The sequence below is a fragment of the Galeopterus variegatus genome, unplaced genomic scaffold (assembly GCF_000696425.1).
Source record: "Galeopterus variegatus unplaced genomic scaffold, G_variegatus-3.0.2 Scaffold2788, whole genome shotgun sequence".
Taxonomy (NCBI): Eukaryota; Metazoa; Chordata; class Mammalia; order Dermoptera; family Cynocephalidae; genus Galeopterus; species Galeopterus variegatus.
Genome location: NW_007728899.1, coordinates 192,084 through 204,130, shown reverse-complemented (window position 1 = coordinate 204,130; position 12,047 = coordinate 192,084). Strand labels below are relative to the sequence as shown.

The following is a 12,047-nucleotide window of genomic DNA, read 5'->3' as shown; positions in this document are numbered from 1 at the left end:
TAGTATCGCTGAGATCCTAGGGGGAACCCTGGTGTGAGTTTGCTTCCCTGTTGGGTGGTCTGCATGGTGCTGGGGCTGCAGGATGCCACACTGGCCTTCAGGTGTTGAGATCAGCCCTAGGAATTGAGGAGGTGTTGGTCTAGGCTGTGATTGTCTCAGTAATTAGAAGAGTGTGAGGATGGACAGTGCAGTAGATCCCAGTGATCTAATGATCACCACAAAGACACTTCTACCACTTAGGAAACACCACGCTTTTCTGGAGGTGTATGCCAAGAACTGGGGTCAAAGACCAGGTATATTTTTTATTATGCCATAGACCTAGAAATGATGAACATACTGAGCACTCAGACCTTGATTTCTAAATATCATTTTCCATGAAGGAAGCTAGGGCTCCTTGGTGAAATAGCTGATTGGCAAAGGGAGAGTAGTAAGAGGAATTGAACAGGCAGGTCCTCAGAGGCTGATGGAGGCACGTCGAAAGGACGTAGGAGCTAACTTGAAGGGACAATTTAAACTTTTAAAAGATTAATGAACATAATGGATTGTTTTACATCAAATTAAAAAAAAAAATCAATTCTTGTGCTACTGAAACAAAGCAGGGGTGGGAGTACAGGACAAGGTTTCCAGACAGTAAGTACAGTGAATGTAGAAGGCATGATAGAATCAGAAAACCACCTGTTTGTAATTCCTCATGTAATAATTGATTTAAGCAAGGATTGGGTGAAATGTCTCTAGGGAACAGATATTCACAATGTCTCAGAATATCCTCTCAGAAACAAAACCACCTAGAAGTGACAAAAATAAATGGATGAGTGGAAACCTCCTTCCACACAGATTATCTACTAATGACAAAGGGAAAAATGTGCCTTTACAAATGGAGAGAACAGGTGATCCCACCTGTACTAAGCAATCAAATTTAGCACCATCATTAGCAGTAAAACTTGGCCTTATGTGCCTCTTGACACACACAATATCATCTACAGTCATCCCCCCTTATCTGGATTCCAAGGTCCCCAAAGGATGCTTCAAACCACAGATAGTACCAAGCTATATATACACTATATTTGGTATGGTTTAATTTATGAATTAGGCATAGTAAGAGATTAACAGCAATAACTAATAGAACAATTATAACAGTATACCAGCAACACTACTCTTGTGCTTTGGGGCCATTAGTAAGTAAAATAAGGGTGACTTGAGCCCAAGCCTGTGATACTGTGACATTTGATCTGAGAACCGAGATGCCTACTAACTGACTAGCGGGCGAGTCCAGCATGGTTATGCTTTACAAAGGAATGGTTCGCATTGTGGGTGGGACAGAGTGGGGCAGCATGAGATTTCATCATGCTGCTCAAGAATGGTGTACAATTTAAAACTCATGAATTGTTTGCTTGGGAAATTTTCCGTTTACTATTTTCGGACTGCGGTTGACTGCAGTTAACTAAAACTGGAGAAGTGAAGCCGTAGATAAGGGGAGAACTAACATATGTAGTTTTGTGTCAAAAATGTTTATCCTGATTCTAATCATGACAGACAGATGTAGAATGTATGTCAGTCTATGAGACTCTCTAAGTATGACTATGATAAATAATAACAGTAAAACATGGAGGGAGATAACTTTCAAGGATTGAAAAAGACAATGAAACATAACCAGATGCATTGTGTAAACTTTGATCTTGGTCGGAGAGAAAAGGCTATTGTCTGGACATTTGCATAAATCTGAAGAAGACTTTTTATTAGATAATGTTGAAGTTTTTTGAATTTTCTTAGTTGTAAGTTATGGTTTCGTGGTTGTGTAGGATAATGTGTTCTTTTTAGGAGATGGATTCTGCAGTGTTTAAGGTGAAGTTTCATGGTGTCTGCAACATACTTTCAGGTGGTACAGCCATTTAGTGATGCACATACTTGTGTATGCATATGTGTGCCCGTACACACAGAGGAGAAGTGGGCAATGTTGGCAAAGGGGATATGGGTCTTCACTGCTGCTTGCAACTCTTCACTTTAATGAGGGTTTGAAATAAAAAGCATTGTGGGGGGTGGGGTGGGGGAGGGACTACAAACAAAACAAAACTAGTATCAGCTGAATTATCAACCATTTGTGACATTGCCATATGGGAATATCTCCCATATTTGATATGACTAATTGTGAATGAATAGTTTTGCATTATATAAGGTCTTTAAGAACTTACTACTTTCATAAAGCATGAGGACCCTCTGTTTTTACTCTGGATGGCCCCATATGTAATAAATGGTACTTTAGGGAAATAAACTGAACAAGTTTTTTACTTTTGTCTAGTTAAAAATTTTTTCACTACATTAACATAACTGTAATAAAGAAAATTTAGAAAAGAGAGAAATGGGGAAAACTTATCAATAACTACTTCCCCAGAAAAATCATTGTTAGTATTTGGAATACTTATTTTGATTTTTGTTTCATACGCACCTAAATCTTTTATTATAAAAATGTATTTTATATTCCCAGATAGTCTTTATAACCATATTTAAAAATCATTAAAAAAGCTTTTAAAAGTAAAGAATACTGGTATAACTTGTGTATTTAACAAGGATACTCTTGGGAAGTTATCATAGAGGCTGGTTTATTTTGAGTTTCCCTGTCTCTCTAAACTGGCCTAGTAAACTGCCTCACCCTGTCTTTGGAGGCAAGCTGTAGCAGACTTGATGACTTTTCTGGTCATTGCTAGCTAATAAAGTTTGATAGGCACTTTAAGACACCCACTAGCCTCAATTGGGCAGTAGAATGTCCAGTCCTATGTAACAGTCAAAGATTCCAATTTAATTCCAAAGAAGAGGGTAAAACTCTCTTCTTTGTCATTTACTTCCTGGCATTTTTGTTAGCTTCTGTTTTGGATCTCCTTAGAATTTGTAGAACGGACAGGGGGAGGCAGGACCTAAAGAGAAGTAAGAAGGTTCTTATTTGGTGCTGTCATAAGATGACTTTGTGCTCTCCTTGGTAGGTGTTTCAAGTTGACTCTGTTACCATGGAGCGTTTTCCATGGCCATCTCCCCGGCGAGTCCCTTGCACTGAGCCGATGTACTCTGAGAAGTGTACTCTTGGTCGTCACTTTCTCCTTCTGCTGTGCCTGGTGCCTCTGCCTTCCTCTCTTTTGAAGTCTGTCATCCGCACTCCTCTCTGGTTGCCCAGGGTCAGGATCTAAGAGCTCCTTCACCCCACGCTGCTATCAAGGGAACACTCCTGAGTTCTTTATTCTGGAGGGGCAGGCCGATTCCTACGCAGCAGCAACCCTCACTTGCTAAAGCAACTTAAGCCAGTCCTTGCTTCTGAATTTCCTGGCGGGAGTCATGCATCAATCTGTGGGCTCTCTGAGCACAGTGACATAGCAGTTGCTTTGAGGACCCCATTGGGAAGGTCTCTTGTGTGGCTTAAGGTAAGAGCAGGCTCCTCCCCCACCCTCTGTCCACTTGAGGGAGTGGAGGGACCTCAAAGTACCTTCCAACATTCTCCAAAGAAACCTTCTGCATCTTCTCTCGTCATCTTCATTCTCTCCAGCTTTTCATATCATTGATGTGAGGAGGCATTTTTAAAGTTGTGAAACTGTTTCTCAGAAATTTTTTTTGAAAATTTATAGTTTGATCTGACCCTGTGTTTGGAGTTTTATTTAATTTAATGCCCTGTTTGTGTACGTTAAAAAATTTTAAAGATTACAGTCCCCTGCCCCGTTCTTCCTGAATTCACTTTTCACAGGTAGCACCAGTTTGCAGTTTGCCAGTATTCTTCCAGGTATTTTACTGCCTTCACAAATACACTAATATTTTGGTATGATTTTGTTTTTTTGCTACACAAGTGGGATAATTTTGTACTCCTAGTCTACAGACTGCTTTTTTTTCATTTAACGTGACAGCTTTCCAGTTCCGTTATATAGATTAATTAATTTTAAGGTTATGTAGCCCACAATTATGTCTTTAATTTATTTGGTTTTTGTTGATTAACATTTAGTTGTTTTCTAATTTCTATAATGAACATTCTTGCTCATATTATTTGTGGCTGATATATATTTATCTGAAGAATAAATTTCTAAAATTGTATTACTTGGCCAAAGGGAATTTTATAGTTTTGATATTTCTAAACTGCCCTATAAGAAAAAAAATTTTACTTATGCTTATAGTGTAGAAGAGATATGGGAATGCCTATTTCTGTATACCCCAGGTGTTATCTTTTTTTTTTTTTTTTGGCAGCTGGCCAGTACAGGGGTCTTAAACCCTTGACCTTGGTGTTACTGACACCATGCTCTAACCAACTGAGCTAACTTGGCCAGCCTTAGGTGTTATTAATCTTTTAAATCTTGCCAATCTGAAAGATGAAGAATGGTAACCTCTTTTTAATTTGCATTTCTTTAATTTTGAGCGACATTGAACACATTTTCAAATGTTTATGATCTATTTACCTTCTTTCCTTCTTTTTTTTATGTTAATCATCTCTTCCTGTCTACCTGGAGTTGAAAGGAACTGTAAGGTCTCAGGGTTCCATCCCCAAGACTGCTCTTACTTTGAACACCAACTACAAGTTTGCTGGGGTTCTTAAGCCACCCTCAGGTTTTGTAATTTTCTAGAAAGACTTACAGAACTCACTGAAAACTATTATACTCAACGTTACATCACAATTCATCATAGAGAAAGGTTATAGAAAATCAGCCAAAGGAAGACATGCTTTGGTGTTCAGGGTTTTTATTGGGGCTTTATTACATAGGCATGACTGGAGGAGGTATTGTAGAACCTTTCTAGCACTTATGAGAGGTAAATTAACACCAATTGCTAAACATAGAAACTGGATAAATTTCAATATTCATTTAGAAATTAATTTTATGATGCTGTCCTAAGTATTAAAATACAGGTTATACTTAAATCATTCAAAGTTTGGCATGTTCACACATGTGCACAAAGTATTTGATAGATATTTACACACTGGGAGACACAATTATGGTCTGACTTTGGAGTTTTGGCAGATCTGGGTTCAAATTCTGGCAAGTTTCCCTACTAGCTTTTTTTGGGTGCGTGTGATCCGAACCCTCGGGCGGGAGCGCCGCTGCGCTTCCCAAGCGGCGCACTATCCAGTGCGCCACCGGGCCGGCCCCCTACATAGGCATGATTGATTGATTGATTGATTGCCTTTGTGGTTTGACTCCATATTGAGTACCCCTATTGTTCCCCCTGGAGTTTGGGCTAATACCACATGGCCCTAGAGGTCCACCTTGAGACACCTTGTTAGCATCAACTATCAGATGTAGTCCCCCATAAATTACAAAGATACTCCTACCACGGAGAGTTTCCAAGGGTTTAGAGGTTACCTTCCAGGAGCTGGGGGACAAAGTCCAGACATCTTATTCTTTATTAAACACTTCCTTTCATCCATTTTATTTTATTTTTATTTTGTCCTTTTTTTTTTTTTGAGACCGGCCGCACCGCGCTCAGCCGGTGAGTGCTGTGAGCGCACCTGTCATCCCTATATAGGATCCGAACCCGCGGCGGGAGCACTGCTGCGCTCCCAGCGCTGCACTCTCCCCAGTGTGCCACGGGCTCGGCCCCTTTCATCCATTTTATATTGGGTGATTTGGCCTCACAGCTAAAACTACTCTGATGAGTGTAAAACTCTAAACTATAATATCCTAAATTATTTTCTGAACTTAAAATTACTATCACTCCCTTGCTGCAGCATTTTAAAACTTATTTTCTAGTACTTCTAATGTGTCGTTGATGTCTCTTTGTCATTTTTGGTAGCTTTTGTATTCTAGAAGCCCTGGGAGGGGAGCTATTCAGAACAGGTATGTGGGATGTGGGCTCAAGGCCTGACCCAGCTAGTTTGTAACTTGGTGATTGGTGATGTAAGGGTACAGTTTAACCTTCCCCAGCCTGACAAACATGGACTGCAGCACCTGCCTTCCTCACAGAGTTCTGTGAAAATGCTTCATAATCTCAGAAGCCCGACAGACCTCAAAACGAGGAGAAATGAATTTGCTTAGGCATTTCGTTTGCTTATATGTTTTCTACACATTGGCCACTGGTCTGTTTTCAAGTTTTCTGCTGTTATAATTAGTACCAGTCTGAGACCTTTTTTTTTTCACTTCTTAAAAACATATGAGGGCCGGCCCGGTGGCGCACTGCTACAGTGCGCTGCTTGGGAGCGCAGCGGCGCTCCCGCCGAGGGTTCGGATCCCACATACAGACCGGTTCCTGCTCACTGGCTGAGCGAGGTGCGGGTGCAGCATTGAGGGTTGCGATCCCGTTGCCGGTCCCGGTCCGGTACGGGGGCGACACTGAGGGTTGCGATCCGTTGCCGGACACGAAAAAAAAAAACAAAAAAACATATGAAATATTTGCTTAGGTGATACTTTCCACAAATTGATATACTGGGTCAAAGGAAATATTTAATTTTATAGTGTTTAATTAAAAATCGGAGTCATTTTCATTGGTGAAACTGTCTTAAAATGGTACATGAGGTTGCTGATTTAGGTAGATTTCTGGATTTTCCACCAGGTTAAGCTTTATTTAAAGCTTTGTAGTGAAGAGTTTGGGATGATAGTTTGTGGGAGTATTTTTCTTTGCTTTTTCACCTCATGGCCATTAGAGGGCACTGGAGAAAGCACTAATAAAAATTTTGGACACCCCTATAAATGATTTTTGAAATGAAATGACTCTATGAGCTTTAAGCAGCCAGTTTATGATATTTCACCTTTCTCATAAAAATCTCTCATAAAATCATCAGGGGAAAAGTTTGGATTTGTTTCAACTTTAGTACAACATAAGAATAAGACACCAGTTTTTGTTTTTCATTATTATTACGTTACAGCAGAGTTTTCAAATATGTGTTTTATTTTCATTTCATATTGTATATTGTATACAAAACTCAGTGATAGATGTTTTTACTGATTGACTGTCTTTTTCATTTTTTTTCTTTTTTGGCATTTTCTTTGGGGCTGGTTCACACATATTCCTGAACTGCATTCAGCGTGGTCATTGTTATACATCACATTAAATTGCCTTCATCGTTACTGTAGAGGGAGGCAGTGTGCTCTAGAGCTTGAGAGCATTGGCTCCAGAGGTGGGCCAGAGCACTGTAATTGTAAGGCCTTTACTTGAATAATGTTCACTAACCTTCATGGAGCCATGCTGTCTCAGCTTGGTATCTGTGGGTCTGTTTTTTCACTCCTTTGTGCCTCAGTTTCCTCATTTGTGACATGGGAAATAACATTATCTGCCCTGTAAGTTTGTAATGAAGATTAAATCAGTTCATCCATCACATAGTATGTACTTGATAACTGTTAACTATTATGTAAGATGATGTCTTCAAATGGGATGGATTTGGTCCTTCTAGAACAGCACAGTGGTGTTCTGCCTCCCTCCCTCGAGTAATATCTAAGACAGGTATTCTGGGGTGAAGAGAATTGGAAGGATGGAGTGATTTCTGAGAGCGAGAGCACTAAAGTTTGAAACATTGGAAAGTTAGGGAGATAGAACATTGGAAAGTGGAGGGGATGGGTATTAGGGAGCATGGCACATTTGGGGAACTCTTGACATTTGGTACACCTAGAGCAGAGCGGGGTGGGGATTTGTATAGAGACGAAATAGAGAATGAAGACAGGACAGGCCCCAGAGGCCTTCTCATGTCCTGTAGTGGAGGTCTGAGCCTTGGCCTAAAGGTAGTGGGATGCCGTGTGATCTGAATAGGAGAATGGGTTGGGGGCTTTAGGGAGAGAAGACAGTTTCAGCGAAGGTTCAAACTATTAGGAAGAAATCAAAGTACACATTGATTATCCCATTCAATCCTTGCAATGGCCCTGAGATACCTGTACTATTATCATCTCCATTTTACCATGACACGTAGGCAACTGGGGCTTAGAGAGGTTAGGCAGTTTCTCCCTAGTCAGATGGCTGGTGAGTGATGGGCTCATCTCTTGTGTCCCTCTCCTTTGCTGCCTCCCCAGGGGTGAAGTGGCTCACAGAAGGGAAGATCTAGAGATTAGAGAGCAAGGGGTCAGGAAGAGCCTGACAATTCTTAGATGGTTTATTTTCTGTTTCTCTCATGTTGTGATTTGTCAGTGTAAAGCCTATTGATACTTTTTTTTTTTCCTGCAGTAAATAAATGTTGCTGAATACTCCCCACATCATGTTCTGTTTAAGCAGATGGAGAGTAACATCAGTATCATTAGTTTTGGAAATAAATGGCAAATACTTGATATTTACTCACCAGAGACACACTTCAGTTTACTAGCCATTTAAAATATGAAGGGATCTCAGTATGTCCAGTTCTGATTATAATGTTACCTGGATACTGCAGTGGAATAATATGAAGTGAGTTTCATAATTATTTTTAAGGTTCTGAGTGTTTAATTCATAGAAACAAAAGGTGACATCTCTTTAACCCATGGCCTGTGCAGCCAGGGGCACTCAACAGTGAGTTCTGAAGTTACTTCCTTAAATTAGGTTATACAAAATAGAATCATTGTGTTGGAGTACAGCTCTTTACTCACCTGGGCAAACTGCTTTTCTGTGAGTTCAAAAACATCCTTAAAACCTGTATATAAAAAGCTTGAGTCTTGATGAATATTGGTCATTTAAAACTGAGTTTCGAAGAGTGAGTAGTTTGTAGGTGCACTAGTCTGTTTCTGTGCTTGTAACAAAATACCTGACACTGTGTAATTCATAAAGAAACAGAATTTACTTCTTACAGTTCTGGAGGCTGGGAAGTCCAAGGTCAAGGAGTGCATCTGGGAGGGCCACCTTCTGGCTGGGGACTCTACAGAGTCCCGTGGTGATATGGGGCATCACATGGTGAGGAGGGGGAGGAGCTCTCTAATGTGCTTCCTCCTCTCCTTGTGAAGCCACAAGTGTCAGTCCTGTGATGACCTACTTATCGTTAACCGGTTAATGGATTAATCCATTCATGAGGGCATAGTCTTCACAATCCAGTCACCTCCCAATGGCCCCACCTTTCAAATACCATAGTCTGATTTCCCATCCTCTTAAAACATTGTTGCAATGGGGTTCACGTTGCAGTGAGTTTTGGGGGTACATTCAAACCACAGTATTCTACCCCTGGGCCCCCAAAACTCATGTCTTTCTTACATACAAATATATTTGTTCCATCCTCATAGACCCAAACACTTGACTTAATTGTTTCAGCACCAACTCAATGGCCCAAAGTCTCAAGTCTCAAGTCTCATCTGTAAAATCGAAACAAGTCATCTACTTCCAAGATACAATGGTGGGACAAGCACAGAGTACATATTCTCATTCCAAAGCAAGTTTGAAACCCAGCAGGGCAGGCATTTAGTTTTACAGCTCAAGAATAATTTCCTTTAACTCCATTTCTGTTATCTTCTGCACAATGGTGTGGGCGTTGGGCCCCCAAGTTGTTGGGCATCCCCACCCCTATGGCTTTCCTGGGCTCAGCCCTCAGCTCGCCCAGGCTGGCGTTGCACACTGGTAGCTCTACAGTTCTGGGGTCTCCATGGCAGTCCTGCTCCCATGGCTCCACTAGGCATGGCCCTGATGGAGACTCTTTGCTGCAACTTTGACCCCATGTTTCCGCTGGGCATTGCTCTAGTGAAGGCTCTCTGACTCCATCCCTGCAACAGATCTCTGCCTAGGCCCCCAGAATTTTCCAGTAGGGGATTTGTTTATTAAATAAATAGGAATCTGAGGACCTGAGGTTTTAGTTATACATGAAGAAGAGGTTTTTATATTGAAAGTTGCCAGGTCTAGAATCAGTTACTAAAGGAAGTGGGGTCTGTTTTTCTGGGGCGAGACACAGCCGTCTGGTAGTTTAGAGGCATTTCACTCATTTATTCAGCCATCATTTACTGAATGTCCACCCTGTGCTGGCATGGCTCCAGGACCTGGAAGGTTGACTGTATAGAAAAGTGACCTCTAGAGAACCTGGGGTTCTATATTCAAAGTTTTCCATATGTACTGATAAGGAAGGGAAACACCTGATAGTAAGCAAGGACCAGTGAAACAAATAATCAGAAGGACTTTCCCAGGCTTTGATAACAAGAGGCTTGTTTTTTGCAAAACAGGTGTTTGGCAGTTATCCAGCTAGGTGGCATTTTACCTTAAAATCTTTAACAAATTGCCTTATTGCCTTGTTTTTATCTTAGGCAAAATGGGGGTGGTACTGTGATTTCTGCGATGATGGTGTGAAAATGAATTTGGTAATATTCTATGATATCTTAAAAAAAAATAGTACCGTTTTAGTCCTGTTATTACATTAGATTCATATAATTCTGTCAATTTATAAAGAATCTTTCTTTTATTTATAGTCATTTTCTTAAGTGCTTATGGGGTTAGCATATAATTAGCTTTGCTTTCTGCATGCCAGGAAGCAGCAGTTGGAGAAGGCAGAGTTTTCCTTCAAGGCAAGTGTGGTGGGTGTGGCGATGGGGAGGGTGGAAGCAGAGGTGGAGATGGGGAGATTTTTTTAGTGTAGACATTGTAGTGGTCCCTTAAGAGAAGCCAACGCGTGGACAAGGACAGCTGTGTTGGGAATTGAAACCCTAGAACTTGGTCACTCATCATTTCGTGGCATGTATAGGAGGGGAAAGAATCAAGGCTGACTGATTCTGGGAATTTCATTTATTTCTGCTTAGGCCATGTAATAGCTATAAATAAGTACATAAAAATATATGGGTCTGTGTGGTGCTACATCATTACATTTTGGGCAGCGAGTGAACAATGTCTGCACCTAGGAGATTAGAATTAAAATTTGAATGGGGCATTAAACTTCCTCTGGGAGTGTTATAAACTTTCTCATTTCTTTTCAGAAATGAAGTCACTACTGCATGTGGAAGATAGGACTAAACTGCCTGAGAGGGAAGGAGTGATAAATATTGTTTGTCCTAGTGCTCGAGGTCTTCAGTCACAGCCTCTGTGGTTGAATCTGGAGTGGAGACATTTGCACTTTATCATAGATAACTTCTCCCTGGTGCTGAGACCTGGACAGTGTTCTGAGGCCATCCTTGGGAATATGTTCATTTCATAGGGGTCAGAAGTTTTTGTTTAAAACCAAAAGAGGCCATCTGTGGAGCTCTGGGCACAGTGGTCAGAGGCCAGTGTCATGGTCCAGTTTTGGATTTATATGGCCTCTAGAGTAGGCAAATAAGCTGGAGATGTTGTGTGGTGACAGGCTTTCGAGGGACAATATTGCTGCCTCCTATCAATTTTTGCATATTAGTAGAGGAATCACAGTAACCTGCTGTGGAATTACTTCAGACATTTAAATGCTCTCAAGGTTGGGGTGAGTTCATTTTGTTCTACCACAAGACTTCCTTTTCAAGCTCATGCCTTTGCTTTTAGGTCTGAAATAGATTTAAAAAAAAAAAAAAGCCAAAGGATTCCTTCTTTTATTATTATTATTTTTTTTCCCTTTTTGTCTTTTTTTCGTGACCGGCAATGGATCGCAACCCTCAGTGTCGTGCCCGTACCGGACCGGGACTGGCAACGGGATCGCAATCCTCGGTGTTGCTCCCGCACCTCGCTCAGCCAGTGAGCGGCCGGTCTGTATGTGGGATCCGAACCCTTGGTGGGAGCGCCGCCGCGCTTCCCAAGCGGCGCACTGTAGCAGTGCGCCACCGGGCCGGCCCCCTTCTTTTATTTTAAAATATTTTAACAAAGTAATAACGGTAGCCTTTTTTTTTTCTTTGTTTTGGCAGCTGGCCAGTATGGGAATCTGAACCCTTGACCTTGGGGTTACCAGCACCATGCTCTCCCAAGTGAAGGAGCCCTTTTACTTGTATAAAATGCCTAGCATTCAACTGATTACTTTTGTTATAGTTAAGGATAAATGATTGATGTTTGTTTATAAATTTTTTCAGTTCCATCCAGAAATGTGTAGTTAAGAACTCTGTTAACAGAAGCAAAATTGTTTGTTAGCTTTGCATTTTGATTATATTTAGTAATTTGGAATGCTAACTTTTAGGACAGATAGGACTTAATATGGGTTTACTTTTCTCATTTGGTACATTGGACTCTCTAAAGTGCTTTTTCACTGGTTTCCTTTTTCAGAGCAAGTGCCT

At 40.9% G+C, this 12,047-nt stretch overlaps 1 protein-coding gene across 1 annotated transcript in view; it reads left to right on the top strand.

Moving 5' to 3' along the window:
• Positions 1-12,047, top strand: part of TYW1 (tRNA-yW synthesizing protein 1 homolog (S. cerevisiae)) — a 232,527-nt gene that overhangs the window by 28,404 nt on the left and 192,076 nt on the right. The gene's annotated exons all lie outside the window — the stretch shown is intronic.